Source organism: Budorcas taxicolor, chromosome 3 (genome assembly GCF_023091745.1).
Source record: "Budorcas taxicolor isolate Tak-1 chromosome 3, Takin1.1, whole genome shotgun sequence".
NCBI lineage: Eukaryota > Metazoa > Chordata > Mammalia > Artiodactyla > Bovidae > Budorcas > Budorcas taxicolor.
Genome location: NC_068912.1, coordinates 15,338,818 through 15,361,930, shown reverse-complemented (window position 1 = coordinate 15,361,930; position 23,113 = coordinate 15,338,818). Strand labels below are relative to the sequence as shown.

The window sequence follows — 23,113 nt, the reverse complement described above, 5'->3', positions numbered from 1 at the left end:
AGGAGAAACAAAATGCTCAGCAGGAAAAGCAAAGTAATCATGATACACCACCTGGCTCAGCTGTGAGGGGTTTTTACACACTGCTTATAATGTAAACTCTGGAAAAAATCCAACTTACACTGTGATACAACTGAGGTGAAGCAGTGAGAGTGTGGGGAGAACTGTCTTCATCTTCCATGGTTTCAGTTTAATAGAGGAGGCCCAAATCTGAAAAGTCAAGTGATAGTAATTCTAAGCATGCTACCTAGATCCTAGATTAGAGGTAAATGGACCATCCCTGCAGAAACCTTGCTCAGCAGGAAATGGGGAGAAAAATGACTGTTTTTCATGACAAGACTCACAGAGGTATTTAACTCTTTAGAGCAGTGGTCCCTGACCTTTTTGGTACCAGAGACCGATACTGTGGAAGGCAATTATTCCACAGGACAGGGGCAGGGGGACCCAAGGGGTGGTTTTAGGATGATTTTCATAAGAAGCTGGCAACCTAGATCCCTCACACACACGGTTCACAATAGGGTTCATACTCATATGAGAATCTAATGCCACCGCTGATCCGACAGGAGGTGGAGCTCAGGCATTAATACAAGCAATAGGGAATGGCTGTAAATACAGAGGAAACTTAGCTTACTAGCCTGCCATTCACCTCTTGCTGTGCAGCCTGGTTACCAACAGGCTATGGACCAGTACCAGTCTATGGTCTGGGGGGTGGGGACCCCTGCTTTAAAGTATGCTTTATAACTTTGATATAAACATCTAAATTAAAAGAATTAAGAAGGATATAAGTGGATTGTTGCCTACCCTTTGAAGAAGGTTAGAGCAGAAGAAGAGAATAAATAACTAAAAGAAAACAAATTTGAGGAGTATTTTTACATTTGAACAATTTTATATTTAGCAAAAATATCCATAACAGGGGAAGAAGATGATACTCCATACAAAAAGAATAGATCAATGACCTTAGAAAGGAAAAGAGGGCTAGTGTGCAGTTAGGATCCCAGGGACGGGGAGTCTATGGGGTCACACAGAGTCGGACATGACTGAAGCGACTTGGCAGCAGCAGCGTTAGATAAAAGGCTATTCACTGAACTGAGAAAAAGATAGGAATGGCTGCATTCAGCCAAGGTGCCCAGCGGAGCATGCAGGGAGCACTTACTTTAATGATGTTGTCAGGAGCTCTGTTCATTATGAGGTTCTTAATTCTGTCAGCTGGTGGGCAGTCTTGCAAGTGAGAAGGTACTTGCTGATCAGAGGCTTAGGAAAATGAATCCCTTCAAAGTGCTTCAGGCCTAAAGCTAACAAACTGAGAAAGGGGCAGTAACACTCAATCTCACTTGACAATCCATCCTGCAAAAAAGCCTCCCAGACGAACTCCACATTCTGCAACCCACATTTTTTACAGCTAATTCTTGTACAAGTTAATGGAAACTCAACAGAAAATTTCAGATATTCACTGAATGCTAAGAAGTACTATGCAAGTAAGACTCAGTGAGGTGTTCCCATCAAGTGATAAGAGGCAAAACCAGGCATAAATTGCTAATAAATGTCACAACATGATGTGTTGTATAGCAATCATAAAAACAAAGTTTGAGGGAAGGAGAATGGCTCTAATAAAACAAATATAAAATGAATACTGGGCACCATGTTAGATATATTAAATCCACACCAACAGTACCTCCCAATGTAACATACTCAATTAGTTACCTGTATACATATTTGCCGATGGCAGTGGGGAAATACGCATTATGAGCCAGAAAAGTGTTTATAACCTTTATCAAATAATCTCACTCTTGAGAATTTACCCAAAGAGATAAACTCAAAGAGTTTCAAAAGTGCTATGCACAAACATCCTTGGTGAAGCCTCACTTAGAACAGCCAAACAAGACAAGGAGGGAAAAGAGGCAAATAAAAGGACTATGATAGGGCCATTAATACAGCCTGAAAGGACAATATACAGAGACAAAAAAAAAAAGACAATGCCACACCATGGCACATAGAAAAACAATTTCAAGAAGATGTTAAGCTAAAAAAAGCAAAACAAAATTAAACTCAAATTGGCAATAATTATGTACAAAATATAAAAAGAAAAAAATCATTGTCTTGGGCTGGTGAGGATAATGGATACAAATGTTTTTCCTTGAAAATTTTCCTCCAACAGTATCATGAGATTAGTTTTTATGATAAACAAAAGACAAATTACAACATAAAATGTTTCCAAAATGTATATGTAATCCCGTAAAAAGAGCACTGCTGAAACAGGTACATATATAGAACTGTGTCCATCTACACAGCTTTTCTTTGTCTTTTGTGTCCATTCCTTATTACACAAGTCTTCTGATTTTCTTCTCTGCTATACTAAGTCCTTACCTGTCCTCTGCCTTGGTGAAGAAATTCTTATCTTGGGGATTCTTGGCCTTCAGAGAACACACTGGAAGTAGCTCTGGATACATGAAAACCTTGCTCATGGCTAGGATCCAAGCCACTTGCTTTGGCAAATAGGGCAATCTATAGGCTGTAAGAAGAAAATTCATTGTAAATGAAATTCCAGAACAAAAGAGGGCTTCACAAAAGCTTCTAAATGTATTTTGGCATTTAGAGAGAGCTGACCCTAAATAATGTGGGTATCCACCCACATACCCCTCTCCCAAAAGTTTCCACAATCATTCTCAGCCTAACATGTACCTAAAAGGAGTCCCATTCCACGTTATTAAAAGTTGGTTGTCTTTTTCTTTCCTGTGTGGAACACTTAACACACTAAATAACATAAGCACTTATAAAGTACCGAGGAACACCTGGCAGATACTCTATGCTCAAAAAATTTTTACCTCCTTCCCCTTTTAAATCCTTGAAAGGTAAGTGACCTTCAACAATGTTTTCTTTCTTCCAGGATAAGATTCCAACTTCTTTAATCTCCCTCACAAATCTGGTATTCCAAATTTCACTTATTCTTACTTATCTTTCATTAAGTTCTCCCAGATTCTTCCTGAGGTTGGGACAAAAAAATCAGAAAGAGAATGAGATAATTCAGTCTCATTCATTTCTGTCTTGTTGTCTACGCCTCCCAACTCCAGGCACTTCTGCCTTTTCAGAGATAAGCACCTCTACAGTCATATTTTTCCTTCCATAAATGTAATTTTTATATCCCCAGAAGAAAAACACAGGTCACTATATATATAAGTTATAACCGCATGCGTACTCTGTTATGTCCAACTCTTTGCAACCCTATCCACTGTAGTCCGTCAGGCTTCTCTGTCCATGTGATTCTCCAGGCAAGAATACTTGAAGTGGGTTCCCATTTCCTTCCAAAGGATTGAACCTGTGTCTCCTGCATCAGCAGTGGATTCTTTTACCACAGAGCCACCTGAGAAGCCCAAGTTAAAACTGTAGTCTGGTGTTAAGTTTTCATTACCAACATATAACTAACAAAGCAGTTTGAGATCAGTGTCTATGACATAATGTACTTACATTCCATTGAATTATAAGAGCGGGAGTTAAAATGAAGACCAAAGTCTGAATCCAGAGTAAACCACAATTAATTTGTTAAACCAACAAGAAATCAGAAGTAAATATTTGATTTACAGGAACAGCAAATATTTTCACACAAAAAAAAACCTAAACCAAGGAAAGTAGAAACCAAACCTGCAGATGTCTTTAAAATATTGAACATGGCAAATGTACAGCATTTTTACTTTGTTCCTAACTCCCAAATCAATGTTTCACTCAAAATGGAGACACCACTATAATCACTGTGGGAAATAAAATGATGTTAATGAAGAAGACAGTAGTAAAAACCTAAATATAACCTGACTTTACCACTTGACTTCCATCTTTATCTCATACCAGTGGTCCTGACCTAATTCCTAATACTTACCCTCATATCTATTTAAGTCCAATTATTAGCAATGAGTCCCACATCTCCACCTCCCACATCCCTGTCCTGTTCACTGACTCCATCCTCTACTTAAACCCAAGTATTATTACCTAGTTCTAGAACTTAGGTAATGAACACAAAGGGAAGATAAAAGAGAGAGGAAAGAAATTACAAATACCCATCTCTTTCAACCCTAGGAAATTATCCCTAGGAAATGGTCTGTGGGGTAAGACACCCACCTCATATTGCAAATAAAAACTTAGAGCAGACCCATCTGTTCCCTACCAGTCTTCGTGACAGTTTTTCGAGGACTCCAGTCAATGCTGACTTGTGTGCTGAAGGCTTCAGTGAGCTTCATGGCTCCCATCAGGTTACAGAGTTGGAACAACGTCTGAAACTTGGGATTCAACTGATGATGAAAGGCAATGGAGCTTTGAGCAAAGGTTCCCAGCTCTTTCTGGGAAAACAGAACACAAAGGAGATGTAAGTTCCAGACAATACCAGTAGCTCTTAGCCTCTGAGAGAAAAACTGTCCCTCCTACAATAGGATAAAAAGAGGTTAAAATCATCATAATGTCATTCATAATCAACGTTTTTCCATTAAGAGAGCCCTTCTACTAAATCTTCAGATATTTGAGGATCTCTGATATACTAATTTATTCCTGTTTTATTCTCAATCTGAGTGTTCCTCAGCCCTTTGGATATATGTTCTAGCTCCCCAGATGGAATTAAAATTCTCAAGAGTGAGAGCCATTACTTAAAAAATTAATAAATAACTTTTTATTTGTTCCTCTGAATAACACTCAGAATAAAGTATTGCTCATGATCTTCTGAACACAATAAGAGGGAAACATACTCCATTGACTATCCAAGGAAGATTTGATTACGAGTCAACTCAGACTCCAGAGACTTACCCCACAAGCAAAGAATATCCTTATTATTGCCCCAAAGTTCAGATTTAAAATGTGAATTTTTTGCCCATTCCCAGCCGCTCATGGGATCTTATTTAGCTCCCCAATAAGGGAATGAACCTGGGCCCTGACAGTGAAAGCGACGAATCCTACACTACTGGACCACCAGGGAATTCCCAACATTTTGAAATTAAAAGCCCTTCCTCCAAAATATTTCAAAATGCCACAAGCAAAATTAATTTTATACATAAAACAATGATATCAAGCTTAATAAATTATGAATTCAATAAAAAGAAGAGAAGTACCGAAAGCCCAAGATGGGTGGATCTACAGGTGAGGAAGAGCACCCAGTAAAAAGATAAGAGGAACTGTCTTTAGAAAACTGAATACACACTCTGTCCTTTCCTGGGAAGCAGTAACTTATGTTTTCTCAGCAAGCATAGGAAGCCATACAAATATTTACCAGAACATGCAGGAGAGAAGAATTAACGTAGCTCATGATGACTTGGTATCTGTGAGAAATGACTTCCTAACTAATTGAATGCACAACTCTTTAGATTTAGGAGTATCTGAAACCTTACAAGAAATATTCTGGTGGTACTGGCCTCCAAACTGAGACTGGGGTTAGAACTGGTGAGAAGGTGAATTTGCGTCAAGAGCTGAACATCCTGGGAAGGGAAAGAAAATAAGACAGTGTGACATGTTATGATGTTGTCATCTCAGGAACCCAGAAGACCAATGTCAGTGACTTTATCAAATACATTTCACTTTCTAGAGAGACTATTAAAACAACACAGTTATCTCAGTATGAATTCTTTTCTCAGATATGCTCTACTTCAGCAAAACGACAGAATCAAAGGAAGTTCAACCTCAAACCAGACGAACTGAGATTAGAAAGAACAAAAACTACTCTGGCATAAGGCTGTTCAATTCAGAAGGGATTACTAAAGATTCTTTGAAATCTTACAGCATTCTTTTTCATTTATTTTTTTAGGCTATGCTATGCAGCATGTGGGATCTTAGTTCCAAACCAGGGATTGAACTTGTGCCCCCTGAATTGGAAGCCTGGAATCTTAACCACTAGACCACCAGGGGAGTCCTTTTACATGCATTCTTATCTGAGCCATAAAGACACGACATGGTGACTTTTCAAGGTCCTGACTGATGTGAAGATGTGGTCCTGTGCTTTCAATGGTTACCAAGACACCTATTTCTGACTTTCACAAGCTGCTAATTTTTGGCTTCATCTCAAAAGATGAAGGTGACCCAATAGTAACATTACCAAGAAGAGCCTTACCTGCTGCGTCTGCTGCTGCAGCCTCTTCCTCTGCGCTGGGTCTAGAATCAGAGTTTGATGAACCTTCTCCCTCTGGGGCTTAACCCTCTCTACTTCCGGCTGCTGTTTGGCTGAAGATTTCTTCATCTTCAGCTGTTCAAGTAGCTCCTTCACGGTGCGATGTTGCTCATTTAGTAAGTTGGCCAGTGGCTCCTCAAACCTATCCCCCACAGGGAGATGACTGGATTTGAACATTTCCATGGGTCCAAAACAACATCCAGTTCCTTCCTACCATGGGCTAAGCCAGTCTGAGCAACTTCCATCTACTGCTAATCCTCAAGTCTCACTTTAGCCAACAGGCAAACTCCTAGCCTACCCAAATCTTCTCCCAAAGTAGATTCAAATAAGATGGTTCTTAATCGTCCCCTACCCATTGTCCTAAAATCAGTACTCTAAGTAATATACTAATGAAGGTGAAATTAAACTAAAATCTAAACATAGGGTAATGTCTGGATAACAAAGCAGCCAAGGAGCTAATGGGAACCCAAGATTTTCGCATCCCACTGACAGTTACATTAATCTGGGACTTATTCTTAACGGTGATACAGAATCTTCCCAAAGCTCAACATCTGTTCTCTAAGCTAGCTGTTACTCCCACCCCAGGTCTAGCATTTCCTGTTCTCCAGCTCTTATTCATTCAGGCTGCCCTGACTTCCTTTCTTAAAAACTCAAAGACCTTCTAGCGTGGAGTAGAAAGGGCACAAACTAAAACATATGGTGCTACATGCATGCTACGTCACTTCCATCCTGTTTCTTTGCAACCCTATAGACTGTAGCCCACAAGGCTCCTCCATCCATGGGATTTCTCAAGCAAGCATACCGGAGTGGGTTGCCATTTCCTAACTCCAGGGGCTCTTCCTGAAACATGGATTGAACCCACGCTTCTTGTGTCTCCTGCACTGGCTGGCGGGTTCTTTACCACTAGTGCCACCTGGGAGGCCCTAAAGCACATGGCAGTTCAGATAAATAGTGAGAAGGTGGTTCAAGTGTGACCCTGCTCATCTCCATGAAAATATCTTAGCCCTCTAAATTCCTCCTCCAAGCTTTCTATCACTTCCCTCCAACCCCCACTTCCTAAGAGACAGAGAGAGACTGTCAGGGGCTGAAGTAAGAATCCAAATGCTAGTTCTGAGGCAGACGCAGAAGAAGACACTCAAGTGATTAAGCAAAAGTTGCTACTCTATGAAATCAGCATACAACCTGCTCAAGCAGCTATGACTAGCAGGTAATCCTAATTCAATAAATCCTCTAGATTGTACAGTAGTTAAATGATCATAACTTTGTTCCAACAGCCCCCGGGGGGTAAACATTATGTTTCCTTTAACAGTATTTATTGCAAGTATGGGCAGGCCCAGGACGAAAATCTATAGACACAGGACTGTCCTCTGTACACTTTTACTGAGAACTGAAAACTCTTTTGATTATCTGCATACCTAGCAGAGGAACAGACCAGAAGCAGGAAAATAGAGTAGATAATGCAAAAAGAGGTGTACCTGATTCTAAGAAGCATTATCTCGATGGACAGCTGATACGGGGAGCACAGGTAACCTACTTTCCATGTGATATTCTACTCATAATCAAATAATAACCTAGGTTTGTATTTCCAGCTAAAAGAAAAGCAGCAGCAGCCTAAGCAGATCAACTGAATACCAGAAGGTAACTGAACTGAATAAGAACTTTTTAAGTAGTTATGTAATTCCCAAATTTTAAAAATTGGCACACAGAGGTGTGTAGTGGAAACGAAGTAGGTCTACTGATCAAGTCCCATGATAGTAGGTGCTCAGGTTCTATTCTGCTACACTAGAATTTCTTTCTATGACATACGGTGTGAAGTAAGCGGATCAAATACAAACTCTAAGGAACAGTGTGAAAATTCTTTAAGAAATAAAAACAGAGCTACCATATGACCCTGCAATCCCACTCCTGGGCGTATATCCAGAGAAAAACGTGGCCCAAAAAGATGCATGCACCGCAGTGTTCACGGCAGCACTGTTCACCACGGCCAAGACGTGGAAGCACCTAAACGTCCACTGAGAGGAACAGACAGAGAAGATGGGGTGAGCCGCCGTCCTGTGCTCAGCCACGTCCCACTCTCTGTGACCCCTGGACTGTAGCCCACCAGGCTCCTCTGTCCTTGGGGATTCTCCAGGCAAGAATACTGGACTGGGTGGTCATGCCCTCCTTCAGGGGAAGGTGAGGGGTATATACACACACACACATATACATACATGTGCGTATATACATACATATATATATGTATACACACACACACATAATGAAATATTACTCAACCATTAAAAAGAATGAAATAAAGCCATTTGCTGTAACATGAATAGACCTAGCGTGTCATACGGAGTGAAGTAAGTTAGACAGAGAAGGAGAAATATCATGTGACCTGCCTTATTTTTGGAATCTAAAAACAAATGATACAAATGAACTTACTTACAAAACAGAAAGAGACTCACAGACTTTAAAAAGAGACTCATGGTTGTTGCGGGGTAAGGAATAGTGAAGGAATTTGGGAAGGTCATGTATACACTGCCCTATTTAAGATGGATAACCAACAAAAACCTATTGTACAGCACATGGAACTCTGTTCAATGTTATGTGCCAGCCTGGATGGGAGGGGACTTTGGGGGAGAATAATAAATGTATATGTATGGCTGAGTCGCTTCACTGTATACCTGAAATTATCTCAACATTGTTAATTGGCTGTACCCCAATGCAAAATGTTTTTGGTGTTAAAAAAAATCAATAAAAATAAAACTGGAAAAAGAAAAAAAAAAGAACTCTAAGAAACCTTGAAAATGTTCTCAAAAAAAGAAAAACGGTAAATATGTGAGGTGACAGAAGTATTCATTAACTTCATGGGTGAAATCCTTTTGTAATACATAATGTATATCAAATCATCACGCTGTGCACTTTCAACATTTTAGAACCTTATCTATCAATTAAAACTCAACAAAGTCGGGGGGAAAAAAGGAATTCTTGAGATTTCTGTTGTGGTTATATTATGGTATTTATTATAATGGAATATGACTGAATAGTCATTGGAAGGACTGATGCTGAAGCTGAAATTCCAATACTTTGGCCACCTGATGCAAGAAACTGACTCATTGGAAAAGACCCTGATGTTGGGAAAGACTGAAGGCAGGAGGAGAAGAGGACAACAGAGGATGAGATGGTTGGATGGCATCACCTACTTGATGGACGTGAGTCTGAGCAAGCTCCGGGAGCTGCTGAAGGACAGGGAAACCTGGCATGTTGCAGTCCATGGGGTCGCAAAGAGTCAGACACGACTGAGCGACTGAACTGACTGAACTGATGACTGCTACTCCCGACTTTTTAGGCATTGGTTAGTATACCTAGCCTTTTTCACTAAATTGCATGTTACCTGAAGGTCTAGCTTTCAGGTGAATCCAAAGCTCTCTAGTTAGGTAATGCTGTTAAGGTAAAGCGCAGGACTAATTAAAAGCTATGAGTCCTTGGGTTTTGCTTTGTTCCACCCAAGGCACAAACCATACCCTGACATCTAGCCGGTACCTAATGATAGTATGCTGCTACTCAGAATGGGTAACAACAAAGTACGGATGAACTCTGCAAACTCCACACAAATATGGGGCGGGGCGGGGAATTAAAGCTTCTACTTTCTGGATGGGACAACAGAAGTGCTAATTCATGTGAAAAGGGCAGTACACACTTTTGAGACGCCAGGGCATTACCGCAGGTGCTTCATGGTTTGCTCAATTAATGCCCTGGAGACCAATGAAGGTTCATTAACTTTTACTAGACTATCATTCTGTTAATGAAAAGCAGAAGAACAAAAAGGACATACTGGATATTACACTTTGGAGTAGTTTGTATCGCTGGCCACACAGAGTCCTACAGACCTCTCCAGCACCACTTCTCTGGAGAAGCTGCTATGGATGCCAGCTACTGCTTTTTCTCCCTTCCCAAACAGATACAGCTTGGTCTAGAGCTGCACTGCCCCATAAGAAGGAGAATTATTCACTTCACACCCAACACCCCCATGGGGCTCAGCATCCTTATAACAGTAACAACAGGTAGTCAGGGATGAGAAACTGTTAACCAAAACTTCTCAAAACCCTCTCCGACATACACTTTTCCTCTACTCTGGGTCTCAAGGTCTTTGATTAGCCTACCATAAGGCTCGAGAAGTGTTAAAGTTAGGCCGAGGCTCAGCCACATGTTCCTCCTGTTCTGGGCTGTCATCTTCCATGCTGGAGAATCCCATCTCATCTTGAAACTGAGGGCAAAGGGAAAGAAGGATTTTCTTGGGGAATTGGCATGTAAAAGTCACCCCAACAGTGACAGGGGAAAATGAAGACTGGTTGACAGGATTTTAATAATGCTGTCACACAGAAAGAGCATGCATTTGATCCTTTCTCACTTCTGGGCTCAACCAGTCCAGCACATGGCATAATTTTCACGCCAGAAAAAAACCTTCTCACTTGGCCAACTTGTAATGGTAAAGACAGAGCATGGATAACTCAAAATGATCAGATTATCTTTTAAGACAGAAATTTATGAAAAAAGAAACTATAATTAGTTTGCAATCTTTAAGGATGTACCATGTGACAGTTGAAAAGATTATGTAAAAGCTCATAAGGAAAACTTTACTAAGATATGGATATTCAAAGTTTATTAGTTACCAAAATTCTCCTGTCACTATATTCTCTCCTGGGTGGACTGCAAGGAGAAGGCTTGGTCAGAGCACTGTTCTGGAGAGAGAGGCCCTGAGACCAAAGGATAGAGCTTGCTGGAAAATCCACCTTTAGTGTCCCAAGTTCTCATTCAAAGATCACTACTCACAGTTTCAAACGACTCTTCCATCAGTTCATTCATGTCCTTTTCTGCAAAAAAGCCAAATAGTATGTTGTTGGCACATACTTATCTCATTTTGCAATAGAGGGAATTCCAGGAAAACAAAGAAAGTTATTTTTAGCAAGCCTTTTGACAAAATCCTCAAATGTATTAATATCCATCATTCACTCATTCAAAAACATTTATTGAACAACAACTATATGCTTTAATCCCTGTTCTAGATGCTCAGATATATGACAGAAACTCTCATGAATTAAGCTTAAATTCTAGTGGGAAAACAAACAAAAACATAAGCTAGGCATTTTTTTTTTTAATTTATTATCTGTGGTCACCCCAGTCTTTGTCGCTGTGTGTGGACTTCCTCTAGTTGTGGAGAACAGAGGGAACTCTCTAGTTTGTGGTGGCATGGGCGTCTCATTGCAGGGGCTTTCCCTGTTGCAGAGCATCAGGCTTGAGGGAACTGGCTCAGCAGCTGAGGCACATGAGCTTAGTTGCCCCAATGCATGTGGAATCTTCCCGCACCAGGGACTGAGCCCATGTCCCCTGTATTGTAAGTGGATTCCTGACCACTGGACCACCAGGGAAGTCCTCGATGATTTTATGAGATAAATTCACAGTCTGCTGGCCTATCCTACTGAATGGAGTCAAGAGAGAAGTCTCCAGTAATGTGTCAAAGAACTCTATCTTTGGACCAGCAATGCCATTAACAACTGAAAACAGCCAGAAAACACACTTTTCAAATCTGTAAATGATACAAAGCTGGAAGGGATCACCAAACCAACCAATGACAGATTCGAAATTCTAGGTTTTCTCAAATTAATTGGATGAAACGGAATAGGGATAAACAAGTCATGCATTTAGGATTTTCAAAAATCAGTTTCTTAAGTGCACAAAAAGGTAACATGCCTTAAAACCAATTAATCTGAAAAAGGTCTCAATTTTTTTGGTTGGCCTTCAGATCAATTCTAGAGGACTGTGATCATTTCTATAAAAGCCCTACTTAAGAGGGCATTAAAAAGCTAAAATCCAAAAGTTTATGAGGATGTGAATCAACTGGAACTCTAAAAAGAATATAAAAGATCTTTGGAAAAAGGGCTGGCAATTTCTCAGAATATACAGCTACTATATGACCAACGATTCCTCCCCTAGAGAGCTGACCAAAGGAAATAAAATATTTGTTCACAACTCTAACAAGAGAAAACGTACACAATGGAATAATATTACTCAGCCATAAAAGAAATACATTTGAGTCAGTTCTAATGAGGTGGATGAACCTAGAGCCTATTATACAGATGGAGTAAGTCAGAAAGAGAAAGATAAATATCATATACTAATGCATATATATAGAATCTAGAAAGATGGTACTGATGAATTTATTTGCAAGGGAGCAATGGAGAAACAGACATAGAGAACAGACTTATAGACATGCGGAGAGGGAAGGAGAGAGTGAGACGTATGGAGAGAGTAAAATGGAAACTTACATTACCATAATAAAATTGATAACCAAAGGGAATTTGCTGTATGTCTCAGGGAACTTAAACAGGGGCTCTGTATCAACCTAGAGGGGTCGGATGGGGAGGCAGATGGGAGGGAGGTTCAAGAGGGAGGGGACAAATATACACCTATGGCTGATTCATGTTGAGGTCAAACAGAAAACAACAAGGTTCTCTAAAGCAATTATCCTTCAAACAAGAGAGTTCAGAGCTATCTTTGTTCAAGACAGCCAGAAATTAGAAAGAATCAGGGGTCTATCAACAACTAGAGATTGAAAAATAAACAAATTGGTATATTTCTACACTGGAATTCAACTCAGCAATAAAAAGGAAGAAATTAAATAATACAAGCAATACACATGAATCTCAGAAACATGCTAAGTGAAAGAAGCCTTACACAACACAACACATACTACATGATTCCATTTACAGGAAGTTTTAAAACAGGCAAACACCTAATCTGTGATTTAAAAAAAAAAAACAAAACAGAACAATGGTTACACCTGGGAGAATGGTCAGGGTACTGATCTCGAGGGGCCAGTAGGTACTTTGGGGGTGATAAATATCTATCTTGTTAGGGCTTTCACTCATCAAACCTCACTGAATAGTACACTTAAGATTTCTATGCAATAATGTGTATGTGAGTGACGTGAAGTCACTCAGTTGTGTCCGACTCTTTGCGACCCCATGGACTGTAGCCAACCAGGCTCCTCTGTCCATGGAATTTTCCAGGCAACAGTACTGGAGTGGATTGTCATTTCCTTCTCCAGGGGATCTTCCTGACCCAGGGATCGAACCCAGGTCTCCCGCATTGTAGACAGACGCTTTACCGTCTGAGCCACCAGGGAAGTCAATAATTTATATAATAATGTATATAAACATACCTAAAAAGAAAAACTGTAAACAAATATTCAGTTCTAATTCATGATGCATGTGGGCTAAGTCGCTTCAGTCGTGTCTGATTCTTTGCAAACCGATGGATTGCGGCCCGCCAGGTTTCTCTTTCCATGGGATTCTCCAGGCAAGAATAATGGAATGGACTGCCATTCCCTTCTCCAGGGGATCTTCCCAACCGAAGGATTGAACCTGTGGTACCCTATCTCTCTTGCATGGGCAGGTGGGTTCTTTACCACAAGCACCACCTGGGAAGCCCCTAATTCATGATATGCATGATGAAATTGCTGCTGCTGCTGTGTCACTTCAGTTGTGGCTGACTCTGCGCGACCCCACAGACGGCAGCCCACCAGGCTCCACTGTCCCTGGGATTCTCCAGGCAAGAACACTGGAGCGGGTTGCCATTTCCTTCTCCAGTGCAGGAAAGTGAAAAGTGAAAATGAAGTCGCTCAGCTGTGCCCGACCTCAGTGACCCCATGGACTGCAGCCTACCAGGCTCCTCCGTCCATGGGATTTTCCAGGCAGGAGTACTGGAGTGGGGTGCCATTGCCTTCTCCCTGATGAAATGTTTAGATATCTACAACTCACTATGAAATGCTTAAAAAAAAAAAAAAAAAAGATTTGGAGACGGATAGAGAAATAAGTGAAGCGCTGCATAATTAATATATGAAAAGTTAACTATAGAAAGTAGGTGGTGAGAATATGGGTGTCCACTGTACAATTCTTTCAACTTTTCCATATGTTTGAAGTTTCATAATAAAATGTAATAAGGGAGAAATTTTCCTAAAAACAAAGGCTAGAATCCAGAAGAAGGTTAACTTGAGGGGTGAAGTGTGGAAAGGCTGAAATGTAGAGAACTGAAGAAACTTGGTATGTTTAGCACAGTAAAGAAAAAAATGTAGGAAAAGAAACATACTGTGCACATTTGGGGGTAAATTATATTCTTAGCAATAATGGACAAAAGAGAAACATAAAAGATAGATTCAGGTTCCATAAGGAAAACGTTAACTGAGGAGGTGTTTGAGAGTAGGACAAGCTATCTGCAGAATTGATGAACTCCCTGTCACCCCAGTTCCCCAAACAGATTGAAAGGCTACATCAGAGAGGCCATGAAAATGCTTACGTGGGAAGAAAACATATGTAACCACAGGAAGCTTTTCAAAGTCTGTGATTGCATACTGTAGTAAAAAGTGATCTCTTGCAGTTCTTGAGTATTCTCCATCAAGTTTAGCACAATACCACAGACCTTGAATAATAACCATGGGACCCATACGAAGTGCCACTAGTGATGCTGGAAGTGCTCCCAAGAAGCACAGTCAGGACATTACAAGAGAACACTGAATTGCCTGATAGGTACCAGAGACTGCAGTCTGCAGCTGTGATTTCCTACCATTTCAAGATAAACGAAGCCAGTTTAAGGACCTTTGTAAGAAAGAAAAGGAAATTCATGAAGCCATAGCTGAAGCTACACAAGCAGGTGCAAAAACCTAGGGCTTTTTGCAAAATACTTTTTTATCTCATGTTGAGAATGCAACTTTTATGTGGGTGGAGGATTGCTATAAGAAAGACATACCTATCTGACACGATTTGAGAAACAGCAAAGTCATTATACAATTTAAAGCAAAAGGAAGGTGAAGGACATAAGGCTAGAGAATTTAATGCCAACAAAGGATGGTTTGATAATTTTAGAAAGAGGTTTGGCTTAAAAACTGTCAAGATAACAGGAGAAGCAGCCTCTGCTGATGCAGAGGCAGCAGGCGAGTTCCCAGATGGCATTAAGAAAATCATTGAGGAGAAGGAGTATCTGCCTGATTGGTTTTTAGTGCAGACAAAAATGCCCTAATCTGGAGGAGGGGGGAAAAAAAGCCACAAAAGACATTAATTAGTAAGAAAGAGAAGCAAGCACCAGGATTTAAGGCAGGAAGGGAGAGACTAAGTCTACTGTTCTGTGAAAATGCAGTCAGGTTTATGAGCAGGACTGCCCTTCTCTATTAAGCTGCTCACCCCAGAGCCTTGAAGGGAAAAGATGAAACAGGAGCTACCAGTCTTTGGATACTTAAAAAAAAAAAAAAAAAGGCCCTTTCTCTGGATTGGTTCCATCAATGCTTTGTCCCTGAAGTCAGGAAATACCTTGTTTTTTAAGCTTCTTTTCATATAGGACAGTGCCCCTGGCAACCCAGAACCCCATGAATTCAACACTGAAGGCATCTAAGTGGTCTGTGAAGTCACTCAGTCGTGTCCAACTCTTTGCGACCCCATGGACTATATAGTCCATGGAATTCTCTAGGCCAGAATACTGGAGTGGGTAGCCTTTCCCTTCTCCAGGGGATCTTCCCAACCCAGGGATCAAACCCAGGTCCCACACATTGCGGGCAGATTCTTTACCAGCTGAGCCACAGGTCTACTTGCCTCCAAAGCTGTCTCCAATTCAGCCTTTAGATCAGGAGTCATAAGGACCTTAAAGGCACATTACACAGGATATTCTCACCAATATACAAGTGCCCCTATGGAGAGAACATCATGTAAGTCTGGAGGAAGGATTACACTACTGAAGATGCCAAGATCCCCGTTAGGGAAAAAGCCAAGAAAGCCATCAAACCTGCAACAATAAATCCCCACTGGAGAAAACCGTGTTCAGAAGTCATGCATGAATTCACAGGATTTACAACAGAGCCAATCAAGGAAATCAGGAAAGAGATTGTGAATATGGCCTCAAAAAGATGGGGGTGAAGAGATTCAAGTTTTGGATCTTAGAGAAATTCAAGAGCTAACAGACCCCAAACCAGAGGAATTAACATAAGATGACTTGATGGAGATGAGTGCTTCCAGACCAGTGCCAATGAGCACTGATATAAGACAATCTGGCAGAAGAGTTCTGATTATTTAAGACTGCCTTTGATTTCTTTTACATGGCGCCTTCATGATATAGACTCTGAAACCAAAGCACATGGTGGGAGACGGATTGGTACCATACAGAAACATTTTTAAAGAAATGAAAAAGCAAAAAAGTCAGACAAAAATTACAATGTATTTCCACAATGTCACACTCTCTGCTTCCTCATCTGCCTCCATCACCTCTTCTGTCTCACCACCCCTGCAACAGCAAGACCAACCTCCCTTCTTTCTCCTCTTCCTCCTCAGCTGACACAATGTGAAGACAAGGAGGATAAAGGCCTTTTTCATGATCCACTTCTACTTAATGAACAGTAAATAGTCACCATGCCAACAGTTAATAAACCTATCTGTTGCGTATATATGCATGTCTTTATGTGAAAATCTAATAACTGTATGGCAAGAACTGTGTGAGATGTTTCTGTGTCATCATCATTATCATTGCCCAAGTATTAGAACATCATGTGCAAGACTTATACTGAAATGAATAGCCTACGCTTACAGAAAGTGATATTTAATATAAAATTAACAATGTGTTAGCTTTATTACTGATTTATAACTTTGCTTTCAAAGAGTTACATTACCGTACAGTATGCCTCTCTCTTGTAATCAGAGAAACCTTGTATCAGCCTCTCATATTTTTTAAAATGTAACGATGTTTACAATCCTGTACATGAATATTGACTAAATGTTACTTTTGTTCAGTCTTTAAGTCATGTCTGACTGTTTGCAACCCCACAGACTGCAGCACGCCAGGTTTCCCTGTCCTCTGTTATCTCCCAGAGTTTGCTAAAACTCATGTCCACTGAGTGGTGATGCTATCTAACCATGCCATCCTCTGCTGTCCCTTTCTTCTTTTGCCTTCAGTTTTTCCCAGCATCAGGGTCTTTTCCAAAGAGTTGGCTCTTTGCATCAAGAGGCCAAAGTATTGAAGCTTCAGCTTCAGCAACAGATGTTCCAATGAATATTCGGGGTCGATTTCCTTTAAGATTACCTGGGTTGATCTCCTTGCCATCCAAGAGACTCTCAAAGTCTTCTTTAGCACCACAGTTCGAAAGCATCAATTCTTCAATGCCCACTCTTCTTTATGGTCCAACTCTCACAAACATACATGACTACTGAAAACACCGTAGCTTTAACTATACGAACCTTTATTGACAAAAGTAATGTCTCTGCTTTTTAATATGCTGTCCAGATTTGTCATAGCTTTCCTTTCAAGGAGCAAACATCTTTTAATTTCATAGCTATAGTCACCATCCGCAGTGATTTTGGAGCCCAAGAAAATAAAATCTATCACTGCTTCCACTTTTCCCCCTTCTGTTTGCCATGAAGTGATGGGACCTGATGCCATGATCTTAGTTTTTTTAAGGACTATAGTATTGTAAGCCATAAAATTTCTGTAACAATTCATTCATCTACAGGCCAGGGTACCATGAAGCAATCCTATCAATTACACTAGGCTACTATCAAGCCATCATAGCATTGTTTCTTCATTATCAATGCATGAATCCTTATACCAGTAAATAAATATGAATTTCTTTATCACATCATCTTTTCATTTTTCATGTCCAGTTGACACATATGCCTACACTGTTCTGTATCATATAAGACAATACTAATACAATGACAAATGATTTATCCTATAAACAGACAACAAAAACCTAAAGTATCAATAAATACAGTATTATAAATGTATTTTGTCTTCCTTATGGTTTTCTTAATAACATTTTCTTTTCTCTAATTTACTTTATAGCAAGAATCCTCCAGCCTTTTCTTTCTATACTTTTTGTTTGATTCTTGGTACTTGCCTTTCAATGCTTCCTCTAACCTTAACTGTCATAACATACCAAAATAAACAGAAGACCTTCATAAAGAAAAAGGCACTCTAATCTCAAAAATGACATGAAAGATGAACTAAAGCAACAAAACAAAACATAAGTGCTACAGGCCTGTGCTCACATAATGCTCTTTGGACAAAGACCTGCATGGTTTAGGTACATAATGGACACTTTGGCACACTGACAAAGCTTTCTTCATGACCTTGTCACCAGCTGACGTTTACCCTCACCACGTGGTGTTCACTCTCCCAGGACAGGGGATACAAATCAACAGTTCCTGAAACATCTCATCGATTATTGGCAAACGAGCAACGGAATAATTTTTTAAAACATGACTCAAGCCAAGTTATCTGTTTCCCATGCCTCCAATCTTGCTCTCTTTACCCACCAAATCAATAAATTAAACTGGCATTAAATCAAAGTGATGTTTCTAGAATCCAAGTCAGTTCCTACTGATTTCCTGCTTAAAACTCAATGAGCTCTCCTATTTGACAGATCAAAAATCAAATCTAAGGTTCTCCAAGACCTGAACACTGCTTAACTTTTCTATCATCACTCACTCAGACAACTGAATCAAACGACTTACTATTTTTGAAACAAATGTATTGTTGTTTCATAATCTCATGGTCTGCAGACATTCTTCTATTTGCATTATCCTTCTCTGGCCCCATTCGCCAAAAATTTCTTATTGCTCCTTCTAAACTAAGATGAAACATCTCATTTTGTGAATCATCCCCTAAGCCATAGTATACATAGGACACTATATACCCTTTTCTAGGCCGCCAGGGTACCTTATACACGAGCTATTATTATAGCACTTATCACTTTGTACTGTAGCTGTTCCTGTCTGTATCCCCCTACTAAGCTGACATCCTACAGGCAGAGGCCATGTCTTACTCATTTCAGTACAATCGCTGCCAAATACTGGACTCAATTCGTGACTGTGGGATGTATAAATGAGTAACTGAAAGGATTCCTGAATATATATGTAAATTTAAAGAATTATAGAAATAAATGGTAGAGGAAACTTAAATGTCTTAATCTAAGTGGGCTACAAGCTTCACCCTCAAAAATCTGCAAAGTAAACAAAAAGCAGATGTGGAAAAGTCAAGAGCATGACTCATAAAAAACACAGACTCACTGGTGATTCTTACTGCCTGGTCAGTGAGAAATCCTTTGCATCTGGTTCATCAAGTTCTTCTAGGAAATTATACTCTGGATTGTCATCATTTGCTTCCTCTAGGAAAAGAAAATGTTTCAGACACTTTTTCCCAACCGTGAACTCATACCTCTAAAGAATATTTAAGATGTTCAGCACCATAAGAATCTATTCCAATGCAACACACTTATTCTGAAGATTCTATTTTTTATTTATTTTTTGACCATTCCACGAAGCTTGCAATATCTTAGTTCCCTGACCAGGAATTGAACGCAGGCCCACAGCAGTGAAAGCAAAGATTTCTAACCAGTGGAACCCCAGGGAACTCCCTATTCTGCAGTTTTTACACAACTAGTCTTTCTTTTTTTCCCTCAGTGCCAGTGTACAAATCATTTCCCATAGCTGATTCATCTCACCTATTCTCCTTGCTAACCTAAGTTCCTTCCTTCCTTCGAACAAGTCCCTCCCAACATGAAGCCTACACAACCCACTGGACCAATCTCATCCATTGAGGGCAGAAACTAAAAGGAAGAAGGAACACAACACTAGACCCTGGGAAAAGGAGACCTCACATACAGTAACTTACCAAAAAATGAAAAGATAGAGAAATATTGTGCAAATGAAGGAACAAAGTAAAAAATCACAAGACCAAATAAATGAAGAGGAAATAGCCAAACTACCTGAAAAAGAATTCAGAGAGATGATAGTAAAGATGATCCAAAATCTCGAAAACAGAATGGAAAAAATGACAGAATCAATGAACACATTTAACAAGGACCTAGAAGAAATAAAAAATAAACAGGGATAGACAATACAATTACTGAAATTAAAAATACTCTAGAAAAAAATCAATACTCAAATAATTAAGGTAGAAAACAGAGAAGTGAGCTAGATGATAGAATGGTGGAAATAACTGCTGAAAAGCAGAATAAAAGAAAAAGAATGAAAAAAATTGAGGATAGTCTCAGAGACCTCTGGAACAATACTAAACACATTTGAATTACAGGGGTCTCAGAAGAGGAGAAAAAGGGTCTGAGAAATTTTTTGAAGAGATTATAGTTGAAAACTTCCCTAACATGGCAAAAGAAATAATCAAATCCAAGAAGCACAGAGAATCTCATTCACGGTAAACCCAAGGAGAAAGGCGCCAAGACACATACTAATCAAACTAACAAAAAATAAAAACAAAGAAAAAATATTAAAAGCAGCAAGTGAAAAGCAATAACTAAACTGGAGAAGGAGTTCATCAAGGCTGTATATTGTCACCCGGCTTATTTAACTCATAGGCAGAGTATATCATGCAAAATGCTTGGCTGGATAGCTCACAAACTGAAATCAAGACTCCCAGGAGAAAGATCAACAACCTCAAACATGCAGATAATGCCACTCTAATGGCAGAAAGCAGAGGAACTAAACAGCCTCTTGGTAAGGGTGAAAGAAGAGAGTGAAAAAGCCTGGCTTAAAACTCAACATTCAAAAAACAAAGATCGTGGCATCCAGTCCCATCACTTCATGGCAAATAGATGGGGAAAATGTGGAAATAGTGACAGATTTTATTTTCATGGGCTCCAAAATCAATGCAGATGGTGACTGCAGCCATGAAATTAAAAGATGCTCCTTGGAAGAAGAGCGATGACAAACCTAGAAAGCATATTAAAAAACAGAGACATTACTTTGCCAACAAAGGTCTGTAAAGTTAAAGCTGTGGGTTTTCCAGTAGTCATGTATGGATGTGAGAGTTGGACCATGAAGAAAGCTGAGATCAAAGAATTGATGCTTTCGAATGGTGGTGCTGGAGAAGACTCTTGAGAGACTCTTGGATAGCAAGGAGATCAAACTAGTCAATCCTGAGGGAAATCAATCCTGAATATTCACTGAAAGAACTGATGCTGAAGCTGAAGCTACATTGCTTTGGCCACATTGGAAAAGACCCTGATGCTGGGAAAGATTAACAGCAGGAGGAAAAGGGGGTGACAGAGGATGAAATGGTTGGATGGCGTCACCGACTCAATGGACATGAGTTTGAGTAACTCCAGGAGATAGTGAAGGTCAGGGAAGCCTGACATGCTGCAGTCTGTGGGGTCACAAAGAGTTGAACACGACTTAGCAACTGAACAACAACATACAAGGGAAACCCCATAAGATTAACAGCCAATCTTTCAGGAGAAACTCTGCAGGCCAGAAGGGAATGGAAGGCTATATTTGAAGTACTGAATGTGAAAAACCTACAACCAAGATTACCCTACCTGGCAAGGATCTCATGCAATATTGGAGAAATCAAAACCTTTGCAGACAAGTAAAAGTTAAAAGAGAATTTAGCACCACCAAACCAGCTTTACAACAAATGTTACAGGGACTACTATAGACGGGAAACACAAGAGAAGGAAAAGACCTACAAAAACAAATCCAAAACAATTAAGAAAATGTCAATAGGAACATATATATCAATAATTACTTTAAATGTAAATGGATAAAACGTTCCAACCAAAAGACACAGACTCCTGAATGGATACAGGAACAAGACCCATATACATGCTGTCTATCAGAGACACTCTTCAGACCTAGAGACACATAAAGACTGAGAGGATGGAAAAACACATTCCATAGCAATTCTCATGTAAGATAAACTAGACCTTAAAATAAAGAATATTACAAGAGATAAGGAAGAAATAATTTGCTTGCTGCCAGCCTAACAGCTTCAAATTGGTAACATGAAAATAATTAGCTGAAAATTGTAAAAACCAACTAATTGTAAGCTGAAATCTACCTAAGTTAATCATTTTTAAAAGGTAAAGAAAGGAGAAAAAATGACTCAAGGAGAAATTAGGGTATGTAAATTAATTTTAAAAGAACAATTAAAATTCTGCGAGAATAAATACCAATCCAGAGAAAGGTTTAATCACTAACACCTGCAACCTAGAAACATAATTTAACAGTGTATATCGATTGTAACACAATGCTGATACTTCAAAATAGCCTAATGTTTTTCTGCTTTTTTCCACACATATTCATAATCAAAAAACCAAAATGTTAAATGAAAGCAAAACAACAAAAAGAATAGGCACTAAATTGTAACAGCAATTACTCTGGGGCTTCCTTGGTAGCTCAACTGGTAAAGAATTTACCTGCTAATGCAGGAGACACCAGTTCAATTCCTGGGTCGGGAAGATCCTCTGGAGAAGGGATATGCTACCCACACCAGTATTCTTGGGCTTCTCTGATGACTCAACTGGGAAAGAATCTGCCTGCAATGCGGAAGACCTAGGTTTGATCCCAGGGTTGGGAAGATCCCCTGGAGAAGGGAACAGCTACCCACTCCAGTATTTCTAGCCTGGAGAATTCCATAGACTATCCATGGGGTTGCAGAGAGTCAGAGACGACTGAGCAACTTTCACTTTCACTCTGAGTAGTAAGATTATGAGTGATTTTTATTTTTTTCTTTCAACTTTTCAATATTTTCCAAAATGCACATATATGAATGTTCAATCTTTCTTCTTTCTTCCTTTCTGCTTTTTATGTGACATTTCTATTTGGTCAAAAAAAGTTACTTGGCGGGGGGCAGGTGGTGGTAAAAGGGAGTCAAAATGTACTTCTTTTACTGGTATTATTTGCTTAGTCACTAAGCCGTGTCCAACTCTTTTGCAACCCCATGGATTGTAGTCTACCAGACTCCTCTGTCCATGGAATTTCCCAGGCGAAATACTGGAGTGGGTTGCCATTTCCTTCTCCAGGAGATCTCTCTGACCCAGGGTCCAAATCCGCATCTCCTGCACTGACAGGCAGATTCTTTTCACCACAGAGCCACTGAGATGGTGGCATTACTGGCACATACAGCTAACAGAAGTATTACAAGGTGGGAGAATCAACTTTCAATTATCCA

At 39.8% G+C, this 23,113-nt stretch overlaps 1 protein-coding gene and 1 long non-coding RNA gene across 2 annotated transcripts in view; both read right to left on the bottom strand.

Moving 5' to 3' along the window:
- The window catches only part of GON4L (gon-4 like), a 140,449-nt gene that overhangs the window by 112,572 nt on the left and 4,764 nt on the right, over window positions 1–23,113 (bottom strand). The gene's annotated exons all lie outside the window — the stretch shown is intronic.
- LOC128045160 (uncharacterized) lies at window positions 134–2,491 on the bottom strand. Its single transcript, XR_008199139.1, has 3 exons — window positions 2,362–2,491; window positions 1,151–1,297; window positions 134–207 (listed from the first exon to the last, which is right to left on the bottom strand). It is a non-coding gene; the product is annotated as an uncharacterized LOC128045160 (long non-coding RNA).